The sequence below is a fragment of the Mesoplodon mirus genome (assembly GCF_964341445.2).
Source record: "Mesoplodon mirus genome assembly, chromosome: 3".
NCBI lineage: Eukaryota > Metazoa > Chordata > Mammalia > Artiodactyla > Ziphiidae > Mesoplodon > Mesoplodon mirus.
Genome location: NC_138978.1, coordinates 7,062,600 through 7,082,561, shown reverse-complemented (window position 1 = coordinate 7,082,561; position 19,962 = coordinate 7,062,600). Strand labels below are relative to the sequence as shown.

At 53.0% G+C, this 19,962-nt stretch overlaps 1 protein-coding gene across 3 annotated transcripts in view; it reads right to left on the bottom strand.

Annotated features, from left to right (window-relative positions):
* The window catches only part of SPSB1 (splA/ryanodine receptor domain and SOCS box containing 1), a 68,698-nt gene that overhangs the window by 19,438 nt on the left and 29,298 nt on the right, over positions 1 to 19,962 (bottom strand). The window contains exon 2 of one of the 3 annotated variants that reach the window (XM_082612310.1): positions 4,301 to 4,511. The exons of the other annotated variants lie outside the window; for them this stretch is intronic. The gene's annotated coding sequence lies outside the window, so the exon portion shown is untranslated. The remainder of the gene's footprint in view (positions 1 to 4,300; positions 4,512 to 19,962) is intronic. 3 annotated transcript variants of the gene reach the window in all.

The following is a 19,962-nucleotide window of genomic DNA, read 5'->3' as shown; positions in this document are numbered from 1 at the left end:
CAAACTGGGCCTGCCTGGTCCACGCAGGAGCTGGGGGGCCCGTGGAAAGGGGGCAGGAAGGCAGCACGGAGGACAGTGCCATAGCCACCTCCGAGGGAGAGCCCATGGGTGCCCAAGGGGAAAGGCTTGGGGATGCAGGTGCTTCCTCACCCCACCTGGCTGGTGGGAGAAGCCTACAATCCCCGGGTGGCCTGGTGGCCCCAATGAGCTCACTCCGGTCCCGAGAAAAGTGGGGCTCACCTTCCCCGAGGTGGGCACCTGGAGAAGGCTCTACAGGGAAACAAGGGTCCTCTCTGGAGGCCCTGGCCTCCCGCAGGATGCTGGCTTGCCCGCTCACTCCACCGGCCGCTGGCCTCCATCAGGGTCCCTGGAACAAAGTCTGGCCACGCCCAGGCTTTAGGGGCCGGAGGCCTGAGTGGGAGCAGGTGACACTCTGGCCTCTTTCAGCAGGATGTGCCAACTGGGAAAGGTCACCTCTGAGAGTGATCATGTGGGTCACCCCACATCCCTTCAGGAAGAATGAGCAGGAGGGAGGCCAGGGAGAGATGTAAGGCCGCGAGAGGAATCAGCTCACAGAGAGGCAGAGGGGCCCGGGTCCCCTTATCCCTCCCGGCAGACCCCGGTGATGCTCTCAAACCACGCGGGGGTGTAAAAGGAGGGGCAAGGGCAGCATGCAGGGTAGCTAAAGCACTCAACACAGCATCGAGCATACACAGTAGGTGCTTAATACATGCTGCTCCCTGCCCCCTCCTGCCTCTTTTTTTTTTTTTGGCGGTACGCGGGCCTCTCACTGTTGTGGCCTCTCCCGCTGCGGAGCACAGGCTCCGGACACGCAGGCTCAGCGGCCATGGCTCACGGGCCCAGCCGCTCCGCGGCACGTGGGATCTTCCCGGACCGGGGCACGAACCCGTGTCCCCTGCATCGGCAGGCAGACTCTCAACCACTGCGCCACCAGGGAAGCCCTCCTGCCTCCTTTTAACATGAGGAGATAAATAAAAGGGCAGAATCTTGAATGCCAAGTGCAAGAGAGCACTGAGCCAGGGAATACCAAGACAGGTGCGAGTTCAGGCCTCCCAGGGTGGCCCAAGGAGCCCAGTCCCATCGTGTGAGACCACCGTTCCAGCAAAGCCACCTGTGGTTGTACAACCTCTAAAACCCCATTAAATAATGTAAACCCTTTAGGTCAAGAGCAGGGGCAGAAGTCCCGTAAAATGTCTACAGTGGGGAGAGGCCGTAGGGATGCTCTCTTGCAAACAGGTTCACAGGAGTGGTTCTCAAAGTGGGGTCCCCAGATCAGCAGATCAGCATCACCCGTTAGAGACACAAAGGCTTGGGCCCCACCCCTGACTTCCTGAATCAGGGACGCTGAGGATGGGGTCCAGCACTCTGCATACTAATGAGCCCTCCAGGGGATTAGGACACTGCTGGTTTGAAGGAATTATAGCTCAACATTTTGGAATCTCAAATCCACATTAAGTGAGAACTGACAGGCGTGGATTGATGACCACAATTTAAAAAAATTTCTTGTTCTATCTTGATTTGAAATATTCCAAATGTTATACATGCTCATAAGAAATCTCAAAGAAATGCATACAGTATAAATTAAAGCGTCTCCCTCCCAATCAAGCGCAGATACAGGGGCCGTCCACTTATAGCAAAGGATCACACCACACACACTTTTTCCAAGCCATAATATATCAGCTCCTACATCAATTTTATGCGTTAGTAGCTGCATAATATTCCATTATCACAATTTTGGTAACTTTCCCTTATAGAAGGACATCTGGGTTGTTTGACTGTAATGATGGTCGTGTGTGGGAGGTTAAGAATTTCTCCCTAACAAGCTGGCCTTAGAGCCGTTTCTTTTTTCTTTCCTTTTCTTTTTCTTTTTTTTTTTTTGGCCACACCGTGTGGCTTGCGGGATCTTAGTTCCCCGACTAGGGATTGAACCCATGCCCCCTGCAACGGAAGCATGGTCCCAACCACCGGACCACCAGGGAAGTCCCGTGTTTCTTTTCATTTTCACGGCCACCTCTCCTCTCATCACCCTCAAAATCTTGGGCCCTCAGAACCCCCCATCTCCCACTGTCCATTCCTTGAAGAAAAAAATCAAACGTGAAAGTAACCTACCAAAAGGCCTCCCGATCTTGGAAATGACCATGGGGTCTGAAGGCGCTCAGGAGTTTCTGCACAACTAGTTGGGCTGAAGGTTTGTCAACTGGACCTCGAATGGACCGCAGCCAATGAACTTGGGCAGGATTCTAAAAGGAATGGGGCAGTCCGTCTCCTAGTGCAACCTAACCACCGTACCCTGGGTGGGATTTCACGGAACTCAACAGGATGCCAAGGGAGAGGTAAATCCCTGGGCCTCACAGGCCAGTTGGTGAAAAAAGGACTTAAATATCCTTTAAAGCCACAATAGCCTGCAGGAACTTCCTCTTTTAGGTTGCTGGTCTTCCTCCTCCAATCCTGTCAACCTGGAAAGTCCTGAACACCTGGGCTGATAACTCGACAAGGCGGGGAGGAGGGGGCTCAGCAAGCCCACAGGTGGCGGATAAATTCACCCTGAACCTCCAGGCAAGTGGAAGGGGCCGGGTGCTAGATTCCCACGGCACTAGCTGGTCACGTGGGGGTGATGCAAGGAGGCAGGAAGGGAGCTCCCCAGCCACATCTATGGAGATGGACACAGCCATCCAAGACGCTAGCTGAAAGGCTCACTCTTTGAGAGGCACAGAAAAAGGTTTGCTGTCTTAGGTAAAAGGAAGAACACAGCTGTATCTGCCCTAAGAGTAAAATCTAGAAAAAATTATACAGGCACATGCAGGAAAAGAGATGAAAAGGAAGGTGCAAACATGGTGTTTCTCTGTTTAGAGTGATGAGCTTATGAGTTTCCCTTTCTTTCACATTTCCTTACTGTTGTCCTATTGTTGTTACAAAACCATAAATGGATGAATCCAAATGTCCATCCATGCATGACTGGATAAACCAATTGTGGAATATATATTCAATGGAATATCATTCAGCCATAAACAAGAATAAAGGACTGACACCTGCCATAACATGGATGAACCTCAAACCCTTTATGCTGGTGAAAGAAGGCAGATATAAAAGGTCACCTAGTGATGCTCCCAGTTTTATGAAATAGCCAGAATACGTAAATCTGTAGAGACAGAAAGCAGATTGGTGGTTGCCAGGGGAGGGGGAATGGGGAGTGAGGGCTAATGGGTCGGGGTCTCTTGTGCAGGGGATGAAAACATTTTAGAACTGGATGGAGGTGGTGGCTGCATGACATCGTGAATGTACTATATGCCATGGAACCGTCCTCTTTAAAAAGGTCACTGTTATGTGAATTTCGCAACAAATAAAAAAACATAAATGGATGAAAACCATGCACTTCTCCAAAATCCAAACGGCAGGAGGCAAGTGTGGAAAGGGGCTGCAGAGCAGAGAGGAGCTCAGCGCTTGCAGAGGCCTGGCAGGCAGAGCCAGGCCCGTCAGCCAGGGTTACACATGGGTACACAGCTAACAATATTCATATGTGGGGAGCGTGGAGCCTTCTAGAGCTGAGTTCTCTGCTCCCCGCCCCACCCCCCTTGTCTTTCCTCCGAAAGAAAAAGCACAGAGCTGTGGTTTGGCAACCCCGCTGCCTTGAGACGGCACCTGTAGATCGAGTTTCTCTGGAGGAATCCGGAATGCAGGCCTGCATCCTCATCCCTGCACCCAAAACGTGGTGCAGGCAGGGACTGACCAACACATGCACAGCTGCCGCTGGTCTGAGAATGAGGATGCACAAGAGCTGAGGTCATGGGGGACCCCCCCGTCCACACACCCCCGACTCTGGGTACAAGGTAGGGCTAGGATTCCCAGGTCCCAGCTTTTTCACAGAGCAGGTCAACACCCCGAGGCCAAACTGGCAAAGGCCGCACACTCTGTGTTATCAGGAAAGCATCCCAGCCACTCAGCCCCTGCTCACTCCCTGTCAGTGCCCGTCTGCCAGCTAAGACGCCACACCACGGGGCTCTGGCTCAGGCCAGCCGGGCCCCAGGCTAACGCACAGTGTGACCGGACCTGCTGCCATTTGCAAACCTGCTCTAATGGGTGGAGTTTCTGTGTTCTCGTGAGGGTCGTCGCTCAAGACCTGGAGAGACCCCAGCTTCTCATGCCAGGTGCTACCATCTCCCACAGACCCCTTCTGGCCAGACTTGCTCGTGGAAAACACGGAAAGTGGGCCCCAAAGGGCCGTGCTCAAGGCCTATGTGTATACAGTAGGTGCTCATAAACACCTGAGTTGTTTACTTACCCGTCCCACAAGCACCTGCTAAACCCCAGTCGGGGGGCGTGGGCTTCCCGAGATCCTTTCTTTGTTCCTTAGTCCCCGAGAACCTCGATGAAGTGGATGATTCAAAACTGTGGGCCACAGATGGTCGGTGTCTGGGAAAGTAGGAGAATGTTCCACCTACGCTCCCAGAAAGCATCTTCTCCAGGTGGAAACCAGCAAAAACTGACAAAACCTACAAGATAGACACCTGGCCTGTAAATGTTCAGCTGATGAGTGTTTGGAAAACAGCCAAGTCCAAATAAGGTGATTTAGGGCTGGAATGCATTCCAAAAATATTTATTAGGCACCTACTATATACCTTATGCACATACATACTCTATAGGTAGAAATCATTGCCCCCATGGAGCTTACAGTCTAGTGGGGGAGACATACAGCCATCGTAACAATCACTTGAACAATTAATGCAAGCTTCAGGGCAGAGATTTTTATCTGTGTGTTCACGGTGGGAGCCCCCATGCCTAGAATGTTGCCTGGAACAAAGCAGGTGCTCAAGAAACAAGCGTTGACTGAATGAATATCTAACATAAGGCCAGGTAATACGTGTTAAAGAAAAATGAAGCAGAGTAGTGAGGACAGAGCAAGGGATGGGAGAAGGTGGTGAGGGAAGGCTTCTCTGATACAGTGATACATGGACAGAGACCTGGGGGAAGGGGAGGAGAAAAGCATGTGACTATTCAAAGGGAAGTGTGTTCTGGGCAGAGGGAACAGCACGTGCAAAGGCCCTGAGGTCTGAGCATGTGTGGCATGGCGGGGGAGAAACAGAGATGCGGTATGGCCAGAGCAGAGAGAGGAAGAGGCTGAGGAGACAGTGCAAGGTGTGCAGAGGGCAGGCACACCAGGCCTTGAGGGCCACAAAGAAGGGCTTTGGATTTTGTCTTCAGTGTGACAAGAAACCGGCAGAGGGCTTTGTGCAGGCAGAGGGCGCAGTGCTTCCCTTCTAACAGAATCCCTCTTAGCTGCTGTGTTGAGAAGAGGCTGTTGACAGCTGGAGACCAGCTAGGGAGACAATGCAAGGATGCAGCTTGGACCAGGGGGTGGTGGAAGTGGTAGGATCCAGAACGTTACCCGAACTAGCTATAATCCCATAGGTGAGATCATACCTTGCCTAAGCAAAGGACTGCTTAAGCTTAAAAGGTGGCGGTGAGTGAGGACGCAGACACAGAGCCCGGGAAGATGGCGGCCTGATCCATGGACCACGGACGCCAGCTCTTGTTCCATCTACTTCTGTGACAACAGGGATATCGGGCTACAAAGCTTGAGGCGCAAATCCTGGGGGCCTCTTGCCCGTTTCCCTGAGCTCTGGTTCAGTGCCTCCCATTTGCCCCTTTCAGAGGCAAACGCAAATCTTCAGTATACCGAGTGTCCCACCTCAGGTTTATACATCAGTCTCTTGTGAGTTTGGTAGATATCTCTAAACTGTATCAATATTGGATACACTGGGGGAAGAAGTCCAGTTCTTGAACCTTCAAAATGTAGATGGGCCATTATGACCCCAAGGGCCCAGTCCATCCCTTTGGGATCCTCATCTGAGTAGCCCTGAGGCCCCTATCCAAGACTTCTCAGAACTGAAACATGGTGGATCAAGGAGAAGATGGAGAAGACTGCAGTGTGGGGCTGGGCTGCCTAGGCTTAACCTTCAGCTCCACAAGCTGGGCGACCTTGGGCAAGTGCTCCAACCTCTCTGAGCCTCAGCTTCCTCATCCACTGAAATGGAGACAATGACGGTTTAATCCTACTGGTTTGTTTTAAGGATTAAGTGAGGATCCCATGAAAAGCTTAGCACTTAATAAAGAGCCAACACTGGCCATGTATTTGTAGTTTAGTGGTCTGAGAAGAAGGGAGGGAGGGAGGGAGGGAGGGCTCCTTGAGAAGGCATCTCTGGTAGCTCCCCAACGGTAGAATGTAGCCATGCAAATCCTGACACCCATTCTCCACTGCAAACTCAGCAATCTCTCAGAGAACAGCCACCTCGGGGTGTCCGTGACCCAGCTCTGTGGCTGCCTCTCGCCATCTCAGGCTCACTAATGGCGACACAGAGGTCTCCACGGGCAGCCCGAGGCTGGCAGTGGTTCTGTCTGCCTCTGCAGAACTCTCCCGATGCCTCCCCCTCATTCCCCGCTGTGGCTGCTCCGGGAAGGGGGCGATGGGCGTGGCAGCCGCGGCGGTGGGGTGCCATGCCTCCATGCTCTCTGGGGACGGGCAGCCAGGACAGACACATCTGGAGAAGTTTCTTGGGAAAGCAACTTGGATCTGGGTTGAGCCTGGTCCACTTATCACATTTGAGAACACAAAAGAAAGAAAGGGGAAGTGGAAAAAGGGAAATTGGTCCAATATCCATTTAATGGGCTAGTCTGGGGTGACAATCAGGGCAGAGGGAGGAAGAAGCCAGACGGAGGCACTTGACTGTCTGGCAAACTTGTCAGCCCCACTTTGGAACCAAGCAAGCCCAGGATGGGCCATTCGAGCTGGACCAGCCCCCCCCCCCCCCCCCCCCCCCCCCCCCCGGTACCTAACAGGAGCCGTGCACGCGCCTCGGCCGGGCTGCTCTGCGACTCCATACAGACCGCGCTCAGAAAGGTATTTCCTCTGCAACCTGGACTTTCCATAAAATCACGGCAGCAGCGCATCACCTTCACAGGCGACATGGGGAGCAGAGGACGTGTCCCCCACCCCTCAGTGTCAAGGAAGGCCAGCCTCGTCACAGCCGCGGGGGGCACAGACCCAGGTGTGGGGAGCCCTCCCCACCCCCAGGTGGGCAGCCAGGCAGTGCGGTCCCATAACTGCAGGAAGACCCCGGTCCCCTCCCGCCCAGCACACGGAGTGCTTCTAAGGCTGTCCCAAGTTTCCGTTCCCATATCAAAAGCGCCTCTTTTCTGCTGAGGCGGCAAGACCTGCCAACAAAACAAGCCGCTGGGACCCGCGTTTCTGTAACACAACGCCTTCCCTTGAAACGCACTTCAATGAATCACTGAGGTTAAACAGTATCGACAGCTGGGCTGGTGGAAGGAATCCGTGTGAAAGTCGGACAGAGGCGCTCAGGCCCCGCCCCCTGCGCCGTGTCCCAGCCCCCCGCCCAGATAGCCCCGCCCTTGATTGACAGCACCCTCCCTCCAGGCCCCCAAACGGAAAAGCAGACGCGCCTGAGATCCTGCATGCGGAGCAGTACGAGTCCCTCCTTGGGAAGTGATCCCTTTAGGAGCGAGGGAGCCAGTCACCCCATGTGCCCTGCATCCGGTCACGCCCTGGGGAGCCCGTGGGCCCGCAGCCGGGGCATCACCTGGGAGCCTGTTGGAAATGCAGACTGCCTCCGAACGGCCCTAACACAGGTGCTCCGTGTGCCCAGGTGGATGGGGGACGTGCTGTGGGCCCTCCCCAAGGCAGAGGCCAGGAGGAAACACATCAGCAAGAAAGATAAATGGAGGCCCGTCCATCCCTCTTCAGGAAGCCAGTCCTGAAACGCAGCTGACTCCCAACACACCAAATCTAGAAGCCGACGTGTTTAACAGAAGTCACGGGCAGAGCCTGTCAGGGCCCCGTCGGGCGCACTAAACAGGCTGTGGTTCCCTGGCCCAGACGTTCTGGAAGCCCCCGGTCACTCGGGGTCTGGGAAGACCAAGGTGGGGGCAACACCACTTCCGGCCCCCCTCCCCCCACCCAGCTCCTTCTGAGCCCTCCTCAGCTCTCTCTCCAAATATCCCCGATTCCCCCACCAGCCAAGCCAGTCCAGCCGCGTCCAAGAGCCTCACGCTTCCTTGCAGCCACACCTGTTATAACGCCATTCCTTTCACTTCAAACACCCCCCCGCCCCGGGCCAGAATCCCGGCCATCCAGGATCGATCCCTCTCGACCATGGAGCCCTCCCTCGCTGGCCTCCACGACCTGGGCTGTTTCACAGCAGGTCTCCATTTCCCTGCAAAGTCTCCCCCAAAACGAGCTCAGGATCCTGGGTTCTGCCAGAATCTAGAATGAAGGTCACCCCCGGGCCCAAGCAGCATCCCGGCTGAGGTCCACAACCCCGCCCTCGACCCAGCCCCACATGGCCTGCCAGCAAGTGGCCTCACAGTCTCCCAGACACCTACCGGAGGATCGGAGTTCTGGAATGTTTCGGGCCAGTGCCCAGGCAGTGTCGGTGGGGAACCGGGGAACCGCAGGAGGGAAGCCCTTGGTCCTCAGGCCAGGGAGAAGGAAGCGGAGTGCAGGCGGCCCACGGGTGCCCCGGGAGCAGGGTGTCTCCCTGCCAGTGGCCGGGCCCTGCAGGTCCCCAGGCCTCCCTCACCCAGGCTGGATCAGCCCTGGCCTGAGTGAGCTCCGCCGTCACCAAGGGGAAGCGGCCCTTGGTTACCGCTGGCCAGGAGAACACAGAAGGCAAAACAAACACTGGACTCCCTCCTCACTGCTGGGAACAATTACAAGGTAACCGGCCAGTTTTTAAAAGCCCTCCAGAAGGGAGGCTGGTTTGTAACCCGTTCCCTTCCCGCGGCTGCCGCTGCATCCTCCCCGAGACCCAGGGACTCTCCCTCCACCCCACTCAGGGGACGCCCAGCAAAGCAAGGCTGGAGGCACAGAGGAAGCGGGGCAAACAGTCACGGGCAGGCGGTGCGCCCTTCCAGCGCCCAAGGCGTGTTCCAGAACAGCAGGTGGGCCCAGCCTGGCAGGTGTGGACCCCAGCCGGCACGCAGGGGCAGATTCATGACAGCACTCACCACTTCCCCCTTTCCAGATCCCCTCCCAGCAACCACCAGCTGTCTTGTTCCCAAGCAAGTTGTCATGAAACGAACAGAAATTCACCAGCGAAGAATAAAGTGCCCGCTTACCAGGCTCCAGCTGGGGCTGGTGGGCCATCCACCAGGACTGCCCCCGGGCCATGGCCACTGGCCAAGGGCTGTCCCCGGGGAGGGGGCTTCAGGTACACCCTGGGCTCTGATCCCCAACTGACGCCTGTCAGCAGACCTGAGACCCCCCAGCCAATCACACACCTCCTCCTGGGAACAGAGGACGCCCCCTGCGCCCAGGGCCTTGTCTGCGTCCAGACCCAGAAGCAGAAACCGTGCGGAGGCCCCAGTGGAAACGGGGGAGGGGGAGAGCTGAGTGACACCCCAGCCCCATCCCCAGGTCTCCCCCAGGTGCGGGGCACACGCAGGAAGAGGTTTTCTTCCCCCCACCACGGACCTGCATCTGAGCCTCAAGGTCCTCCAGGTACCGGTTTCAAGCCTCCCTCTCTTCCCTGCTCCCCTCACTGGGAAGGTGGGGCACCTTTTGGGGGGCCAGACTGCTGACCTTGGATGGGGAATGTGGCAACAAGTCCAAACCCCCGACAAACACGACCCGTCTCACCCTCTTGAATTCCCTCACCCCACCCCACAGGGCACACTGCTCAGTTTTCCCATCCTGCTGAAGTCACACTGGTCTCCGTGAGAAGAGTCCATCCTGGCTTCACTGGCCTCCCAGGGGACAGACAGAGACAGACAGACAGACAGACAGAGACAGACAGAGACAGAGAAGCAGAGAGAGACAGAGACAGAGGTAGAGATACAGAGGGACATGGATATAAAGAGACAGAGACACACACAAAGAGACAGAGAGAAAGAGATACAGAGAAAGACAAAGACACAGAAAGACAGAGAGACAGAGACAGAGAGACCCACACACAGAGACAGAAAGGCAGAGAGAGACAGAGACAGAGAGACACAGAGAAAGCAGTGGACAGGAAGCCAGGGAATGGGAAGCAGGAGGGTGGAGACCCTGCAGCCGCAACAAACTCGGGCTCCGCGCCGCGGCTGGCCCAGCGTCCCCATCAGGAGGGCGGGGCTGAGGCTCTGAGTGGGAGCTGCCTCCCGTGGTGCGGGGGGGCGGGCAGGCAGGGATGGTGGGGAGCTGGGGGCAGGGCAGGAGGTTGGGGTGCACCTCTGCCCACCCTCCAGCCTCACCCTGCTCCCCCGTCCCCCCAAGAGAGGGTCTCCTGTCCGCAAACCAGGAAGGTCCTGAAGTTAAAACAAGTCAACGACCTCCCTGGCGGGGCAGGCCAGCGGCTCCAGGGTGAGAACCTGGGCCCCTGTGGGTGCGAGGACCTGCCTGGGCTGTGCTCTGGAACGGGGAGGGGAACCAACAGTGGCCACAGCGGCAGTGGCAGGCACCTTGAGGGGCCCCCCTTTATAAAAAAAATCAACCCAGTACCTTTGGTGGTGAAGGCCTGGTTCACCTGAGTATCAAGTCCCCCCGCCCACCCAGCCGAGCCCCTGCCCTGGGGGCCAGCACCGGCCGCCCCCGCCCCAGATGCATAGAGCCATTGTTCAGGGGGCGCTGGGCAGCGGGGGTTATACCAGGCTTAGAGTCTCAGACCCGGCTCCGGCGCGCTGGGAACTGAAGTGGGGCATTTCTAGGACAACTGGACAGAAGCTACCACAAAGGCCCCCTCCACCTCTCACTTGAGTTGATGGAGAAGTTCCTTCCAGACCTTCAGGTGTTGACGTTGACCTTGGAGGGGGAAAGGGAGGAGCCAAGAATCACTGGACTAAGACGCCAGAGCCTCCTTGGTGTCCCCCCGCCACGTCCCTGCCTCCTCTGGGGACGTGGGCTAAGGCAACCGTTGCTGCTTTACCCACCAGGAGCCCAGCTAGGGAAGAAGCCCCTTAGTGCTATTTTATGTTTGAACATCCATAAACTGGCTTTCTCTCTCTTTTTATTTTTGGCCGCGCCTCGCGGCATGCGGGATCTTAGTTCCCAGACCAGGGATCGAACCCGTGCCCCCTGCAGTGGAAGCGCGGCGTCTGAACCACTGGACCGCCAGCAAAGTCCCCCACAAACCGACTTTCTCCTCGTAGTCTTTCTCCTCACACGGCAAGGAACATTTAAACCATCAGGAAAAAGTACAAAGAGTCTTGACACAGCCTCGCTCTTCTCTAACCACTAATGACCCGTTCGGCAAATTCGACGGCCTGTCCCGCGCACGGAGACTGAGGCCAGCAAAGCCGCCTGATGCCCACAGCCTCACAGGAGAGATGACGTCTTCAGAGAGCTACAGTAGAAGCAGGATGCACCACCTGGGGGGCTGCTGAGACGGGTGGCGGTGGAGGAAGGGCGGAGGAGGGGTGGGACCCTCAGGGAAGTCCCCTTTGAGGGGTCCTGACCAAGGCTGGGGTTTCAGTAACAGAGATGAGCTGAGGGAAGAAGCAGGCAGACCCCTCCACCCCCTGGTGAGAGAACCCCGCCCCCCATCAGAGGCGGGCAGCTGTGTCTTTGGGATCCGAAGGGTAGTCACGTGATGAGAATGCCATCTGGAAAATGTGAGCAGTAACTGGAGAGAGGAACACGGTGTGGACGGCAAGGGCCTTGAATGTCATGACAGGGATTCAGGACTCAGGCACTGGGGCCGGTGGGGAGGCGACAGATCAGAAAGCCTGCTCCTAAAGTTCACCCAACACCCCGCCCCGCTCCGCTGCCGGGTTTCCGGATGGAACCAGAAAGCACTCAAAACGGAGAGATGACGTCCTCTCCTTCCACAGAGCAGCTACCCTTGCACGGCTTAACAAAAAGCGCAGTGAGGGGCAGCAGTTCCATAAGTACTTTGGGGGAGGCAGGCTAAGAACCCGCAAGAAAGAACTAGAACATTTCTTTCAGGTAAACAGAAAATGTGAAGTGCGTCAACAGCCCAAGAAATACCACTTCAAACCAACATCATGAGAAAGCATCACTAATTTCTCACCTGCGAGAATGAGAGAGAGGGACTTCCCTGGCGGTCCAGTAGTTAAGACTCCAGGCTTCCACTGCCAGGGGCATGGGTTTGATCCCTGGCTGGGGAACTAAGATCCCGCATGCCGCGAGGCGCGGCCCCCCCCCCCAAAAAAAGAATGAGAAAGATAATAAATACCTATTCTGCAAAGATAATGAATATACTCAAAGAGGCCAAAAAGTTCCCAGCACATAGTAGGTCCTCAGACAATACCGGATGCTTACACAGCCCTCACAACACGTGAGGCACTTTTGGGCACTTTGCCTTTCATATGTATTAATGGGTTAGGCGGCGGCTGTGATTATTACCACCACATGACGTTCTGGTGAGCAAACCTTAACTCCAAAGGTCATCTTCCAACCACTGACCACGGAACTGGATAACCACAACCTGATTTTAAAGCACAAAGATATCTTAAAGATCACCCAATAAAAATGTTTCATTTTATAAAATGGTGCAGCTGCTGTGGCAGGTAGTAAGGCAAACCCTCAAAAAGTTAAACATAGAATGACCATTCCCATATGATCCAGCAATTCCACTTCTGGGTACAGAACCAAAAGATTTGGGAGCAGGGTCCCGAACAGATATTTATATACCTGTGTTCACAGCAGCATTATTCACAATAGCCAAAAAGAGGAAGGAGCCCAAGTGTCCACCGACAGATGAATGGATCAGCAGTGTGGAGTGTACACACACACTGGAATGTCATTCAGCCTTAAAAAGGAAGGTAATTGTGACACACACCGCAACGTGGATGCACCCCGAGGCTAAGTGAAATAAGCCAATCACAAAAAGACAAATGCCGTGTGATTCCACTCATACGGGGCACTGAGAGTAGTCAAGTTCATAGACAGAAAGTGGAAGGCTGGGTGCCACGGGGGAAGGGAATGGGGAGTTAGTATTTAATGGGGACAGAGTTTCACTTTGGGAAGATGGAGAAGTTCTGGAAATGGATGGTGGTGATGGCTGCACAACAATGTACTCAATGCCACTGGACTCTACTCTCAAAAATGGTTAAAATGGTAAATTTTATGTATATTCTACCACAATAAAAAATGCTTCATTTTCCCACGATGAAGAGTGGCCCCCGCTTGCCACAACTAGAGAAAGCCCTCACACAGAAATGAAGACCCAACACAGCAAAAATAAATACATAAATTAATAAACTCCTACCCCCAACATCTTCTTAAAAAAAAAAAACCAAAATCTTAAAAAAAAAAAAGCTTCATTTTATATGAAAATAAGGAAAATAAACCTGAGGCATAGAAAGTGATGAACGGGGGGTCCCTCTATCCTGATGCTACGGGAACAAACGCTGAACAAAGCTAAGGCATTTGGCAGCCATCCCTGGTCCCACCCCGTGTGCATCTTTAAGCCAATGGCCAAGGCGGTTCAGACAAGGAGCTGTTTTCCCAGGAGTCATGCTGGAGAGGAAAATTGGCAGAGAGAGAATGTCACCATTTACTTGGCTAATGCGCTTCTTAGACCTCCTGGCCAACCTCCCTTCTTTTCACTTGGAATAAGAAAAAGAAGGACGTGAATACTCGCAGGCGTGCTCACATGCTGTTTCTCACTGCAGGTGCTTCACAGACCCGACCAGGAGACAGAACTGGCAGGAAATGGAGGTGGACTTCAAAAGGAAGATACATTTATGAAAGGCCAAGCCCAAAATGGCTAAGAAGCTGGGACAGGTTGCTGTCCAGGAAATGACTCATGTCTCCCCTGCTCCCTCGGGGCTGCTCTGGGAACAGACACTGAACAGCGTAGATCAAGGTTCTTGAGGTTCTCGAGAGGAAGGCGGCTTCTGGTGGATTCCCCTGCGGACCCTGAGCCTGTCAAGCCCGTCTTGGACACCTGTAGTGGCAGGTGCCTAGCATGGCCCCCAAGGGCAGCTCAATCCACAGTCGTGGGTGAAGAGCACTGAAACCAAGCCGGAATGCCACAGAGCCCGGTGACGACGGGGCACTCTCCTGCAGCCAGCCACACTTCCTGTGGCCTCGGTCACCCTCCCTGCACTCAGGCAGCAGAACCCAGCAGGCTTGACTTCAGGCCCCAGCCACTTTAGGGAACGTGCTCTTCCAAGTTATGACCTGCTAATCGATAAATTGAACGGCCTAAAAAAAGCATCTTCTCTACCTCGCAACTACCTTTGAAAACCCTGACTATGACCTTGACCTTGAAACACTGCTTTCCGTGATGGTTCGCTCCCCGTTCTGCAAGGCTCCCATCCAGCTCCTTGGCCAGTTCTTCCTCCTCCCCTTAACTTAAACACAGATGCTCCTGAGGGGCCCTCTTTCCACGGGCTCCTCTGCTCTTGTGGCTCCAGGGAGCATCTCTCCTTGAACTTGACACATCACCCTTATGGCATCTGCATCACTGAATGGCATCACTCTTACGGCAACCCTGCCCCTCACTCCCCCTCAGCTCTTCTCCAGACTCAAACACAGCCCCCTCCCAGCCTCTGCATCTCTGCCAGGATCTGTCCTCGTTCTCCTGCTCGGTCACCCAGATTCAAACCCCTCATCTTCCTGGATTTCTTCTCTTCTTGGCTTCCCACATCATCACCAGTTGGTATAAATTCCCCTGTAATTGCCCAAATCTGTCCCCACTCTCACAGTTCAGGTCATCATCACACGCAAAGTTATTGCAAGAGTCTCCAAATTGGTCTCCCTGCCCACAGCACCTCTCTGACCCCGACCGATCTTCCTAAAACACTCTCATTTAGGTATTGGTCTTTTTTTTCATTTTGAAAATTTGTAATTCAAACATGTACAAAAGAGACACACATTTTCAGCACCTAAAATGAACCGCTGTCAACAGTTGGTCACATTTGCTTCTGGTCCTTTTATTGCACATTAGTCAAATGGTCAGAGGACTTGAAGAGGCAACTCAGAGGAAAAAAGTAAATGCAAATGGCAGATAAACTTGTACCAAAAGACGCCCAATCTGTCTAGTAAACGGGGAAACAAAAAATTAAGTACTAATGAGCTATCGATCGCCTTGTGCCCCCCCAGATTACTACACAGTCAGTAGACAGATGGCGCCTACTGCTGGCAGGCAGGGGAGGAAGTGTGCACCCACGTGGCTGGTGGAATCTGAAATCTTGCAGCTTTGGGGAAACAAACTGGGGACTGACCCAGCAATTCCACTCCTGGGGCTTGGGTCACAGAATAAAAGCACCTGGGGACTTCCCTGGTGGCGCAGTGGTTAAGAATCTGCCTGCCAATGAAGGGGACGCGGGTTCGAGCCCTGGTCCAGGAAGATCCCACATGCCGTGGAGCACCTAAGCCTGCACGCTGCAACTACTGAGCCCATGTACCGCAACTACTGAGCCCATGTGCCACAACTACTGAGCCCATTGCTGCAACTGCTGAAGCCCGCGCACCTAGAGCCTGTGCCCTGCAACAAGAGAAGCCACCGCAATGAGAAGCCCGTGCACCGCAACGAAGAGTAGCCCCCGCTCACCGCAATTAGAGAAAGCCCATGCACAGCAACGAAGACCCAATGCAGCCAAAAATAAATTAATTAATTTAAAAAAAGAATAAAAGGATATCTGTACATGAGTTTATTACAGAGGCACTGCCATTTTCTGCCAGTCCAAATTAAGTGTTTCCATCATATCTGACTCATCAGGTGGACGATTCTGGTGCATCTGCACCATGAACCATTCATCACACAGCAATGAAAAATCAAGGTAGAACCACACTGGAGCCTAGGGGCATTTCCACATGCATTCAGTGAGAAGAGCGGGGTAGAATATGAAAGGCAAGCCCATTTTAATCAAATAGCGGTGTCCCCAGACATACCTACACATATATGCCTGGGAAGGCAGGAAGATATGGAGCTACTCGGGGTGTCCTACCCCTCAATAAAAGGTTGAGGTTAAAAAGAACTAGAAAAGAACAGATGTTGGCGAGGATGTGGAGAAACTGGAACCCTTGTGCGCTGTTGGTGGGAATGTAAGATGGTGCGGCCACTGTGGAAAACAGTACGGCAGTTCCTCAAAAATCTAAAAATAGAATGACCATATTTCATTTCTGGGTAAAGACCCAAAAGAATTGAAAGCAGGGTCTCAAACAGGTATTTGTACCCCTGTGTTCACAGCAGCATTAATGTCCACCAACTGATGACCGGATAAGTAAATTGTGTAAATCCATTTGAACCTTAAATATTAATTGACCTTAAAAGGAAGGAAATCCTGTCATAGGCTACAACATGGATGAACCCTGAGAACATTATGCTAAGTGAAATAAGCCAGTCACAAGAAGACAAATACTGTGTGATTCCACTTATACGAGGTACCAAGAGCACCTCAAATTCATAGAAACAGGAAGTAGAATGGTGGATGCCAAAGGCTGGGGGAGGGAGAAACGGAGTTGTTGTTTCATGGGGACAGAGTTCCAATTTTGCAAGATGAAAAGAGTTAGGGAGCTGGATGGTGGTGATAATTGCACAACATCATGAATGTACTCAACACTAGTGTACACTTAAAAATGGTTAAGATGTTGTTATCTTCTAACTCGAAAAGACACATGCACCCCAATGTTCACAGCAGCACTCTTCACAATAGCCAGGACATGGAAGCAACCTAAATGTCCATTGACAGATGAATGGATAAAGAAGATGTGAGATACACACACACACACACACACACACACACACAATGGAATATTACTCAGCCATAAAAAAAGAATGAAATAATGCCATTTGCAGCAACATGGATGGATCTAGAGATTATCATACTAAGTGAAGTAAGTCAGACAAATATCATATGATATCACATATGTGGAATCTTAAAAAACGATACAAATGAACTTATTTACAAAACAGAAACAGATTCACAGACATAGAAAACAAACATGGTTACTAAAGGGGAAAGGTGGGGAGGAGGGATAAATTAGGAGGTTGGGATTAACATATACACACGACTATATATAAAATAGATAAGCAACAAGGACCTACTGTATAACACATGGAACTATAGTCAACATCTTGTAATAACCTATAATGGAAAAGAATCTAAGAAAGAATATATATATTTTTAATATATATATATTATATATATTATATATATATAATATATATTATATATATATATAATATATATATATCTGAATCACTTTGCTGTACACCTGAAACTAACACAATGTAAATCAACTATCCTTCAATTTAAATAAAAAAGAAAAAAAAAGATGGGCTGAATGTGTCCCCCCAAAACTCATATATTGAAATGCTAACCCCAAAGTGATGGTTTTAGGAGGTGGGTCTTTGAGAGGTAATTAGATCATGAGGGTGGAGCCCTCACAAATATAATTAGTGCCGTTATAGAAGAAACACGAGAGAGATGATCTCTTTTTTGCTGCCACGTGACTACACAGTAAGACAGCTGTCTGCAAACCAGGAAGAGGGCTCTCATCAGACACCAGCTCTACCACCTCCCTGACCTTGGACTTCCCAGCCTCCAGAACTGTAAGAAATGTCAACTGTTTAAGCAGCCTTGTCTAGAGTATTCTTTTTTTTCAGCCCAAGATCACGAAGACGAACTTCTGAGACAAGCACCAAAGACTGTTCCCACACTGACCTCCACCTGCTTTGTCACAGAACGGCTTTCCCAAACGGTTCACATGCTCCTGCAGCTGCTCCTGTCCCCCGTTTGGCTCACACACATGTCTGCTACTCCACGCCATCCACCCGCTTGGAAGACCATCACTACAGAACCAGGCAGACCCTCCGGAGCCCTCTGCACGTTCTCCATCACCTTAAACACCTAACTGAGCAACCACAGGGCGCAGTCCCTCACCTTTCCGTGAGCTCATGTTAGACTTTGAAACAAACCCTCCCCATGTGCCTGGTGCCCTAACGCAGACACCTAGTGACTGATTAAAAACTTTGGTGAGAAAGGGCACCCCGTGTACCCCCAAACAGTGGCCTGAGACCCACGCAGCCCATCAGGTTTCTCCTTTTCTCTGCACAGATGTGTGGCTGCCTGCTCCTGGGCTACTCTGAACCAGCTGTCCACCATCCAGGGCAGTTCTCCTCCCTGGACTCTAAGGCAGCAGGCCCAGAAAAAACCCTAAAAGCTCCAGAGCATCAACGTTTCGAGAAGAAAATGTCTGTAGATGACACCAGCTGCAGAATGTTCTCCACACCCCTCCCACCGCACACGTCCGCACTCAAGCCCACCATCCTCCAAGGCCGAGATCTTGGAGGTCTCCTGGACTCCGCCCTGACTTCTGGTTGGCTGTCAGGCTCACCTTCCAAGACAATCTCCACCCCACTGCCTTCTGCACCTTCTCACCTGTCCCCTCCACCACCCCCATCGCCTTTCCAGAACACTCCCCAACCACAGGGTCATTCCCCTCCTGGTCTGGCATGAAGTCAACTGACCACAGGGCACACACCCTCCATCCATTCGGGATCTCACCTTTGCCTTCCTCTCCACCTGTATGCCCCCCTCGCCATGGGAACCCCTCAGCTGGGGCCACCCGACCCTAATGCAGAACTGAACCACCTCTGGTTCCCCGTCCTGCTTCTCACCCTCGGAACTCTTCCAGCAACCTGCCTGGGACGCCTCCCCCACCGCCCCGTGCCCCCCGCCGAGAACTCTCCTGCACTCCATCAGAGCTTGGGCAAATCCTTCTACCATTTACCAACAACTCCAGGAAATGCAGGCTCCACACGGGCTGGCTTAAGATAGAACAGTGGTTCTTAACAGGGGTGATTTTACCCCCAGGGGATATGTGGCCAGGCCTGGGGACATTTTTGGTGGTCACAAGCGGGGTGACATCCAGTGGGTGGAGGCCTGGGATGCTGCAAAAAAATTATCCTGCCCATAAGGTCAACAGTGCAAGGTTGAGAAAGCCAGAGAGAGTGGGCTTCGGATGAAAGGATGCAGTGCATCCCTGGGACAAAACCGCCTTCATGTGGCCAGAAGCACAAGCCCGGACACCCGTATCTGTGACTCTGAGTCAGGGCAAGGCCACGCCTGGAGGGAGGTGGCTGAGTAGGGACTCAGTGCACATCCCAACACTGTCACCAGCCTCCTCTGTCATCCTGAGCAAGATATTCGGCCTCTCGCATTCGGGCATGAGGTTTCCACATCTATAAAACAAAGAGTCGAAGGAGATCCGTTCTTCCCCAAAGTGGTCTGGACAGATCCTTAAGCACCTGAAAAACTGTTTCTGAGTTTGGGGAAATATTATACCCCCTCCTAGAGACTCCCAGGGCCCATCTGCGTCTTAAAGGCTCTGAGAAGTCCTGCAGGTGTGGAGCTTGGTAGATTTCAACTCTAGTGGGTCCCACCCTGGAAGAGAAGGGGACATTCTTCCCACACATTTTCCCGCCACACCCCAGGGACAGCAGTTTGGAGGGCCTCTGAATCTCTCTTGGTTCTGCTGCTTCTCGATTCTACAACGAGCAGGGCCCTGCCTCCTCCCATAGCCATGTTTCTCTGGCTCTGAAGGAGGCGTGGAACCGTGCTGCCGAGCTGCATGTTCTACAGGGTGATACAAGGGGCTGCTTCCTGCTCTGCCAACTCTCTGTGGGGCCACCCCTGCCCCCAAGACCTCCGAGGGTAGTGGACCAAGGTCAGGGGCTTGCTTTTTTGGTGGGTCATCTTGGCTGGTTCTGAGCGTCGCTGGGCCTCTCCTCTTAATCTAGCCCAGGGTTTGGCAAACGATGATGCCATGGGCCAATCTGGCCCACGGCCTGTTTTTGTAAATAAAGTTTTATTGACACACAGCCACTCCCTTTGGTTTACAGGTTGGTTGCCTCTGGCATTCCTTCTCGTCCACTATACCAGCAGAGTCAAGTAGTTGCAACAGGCCTAAATATTTACTATCTGGCCCTTAGAGTTTGCGAACCCTTGATCTAGACCTTAAGAAATGGTGTTGAC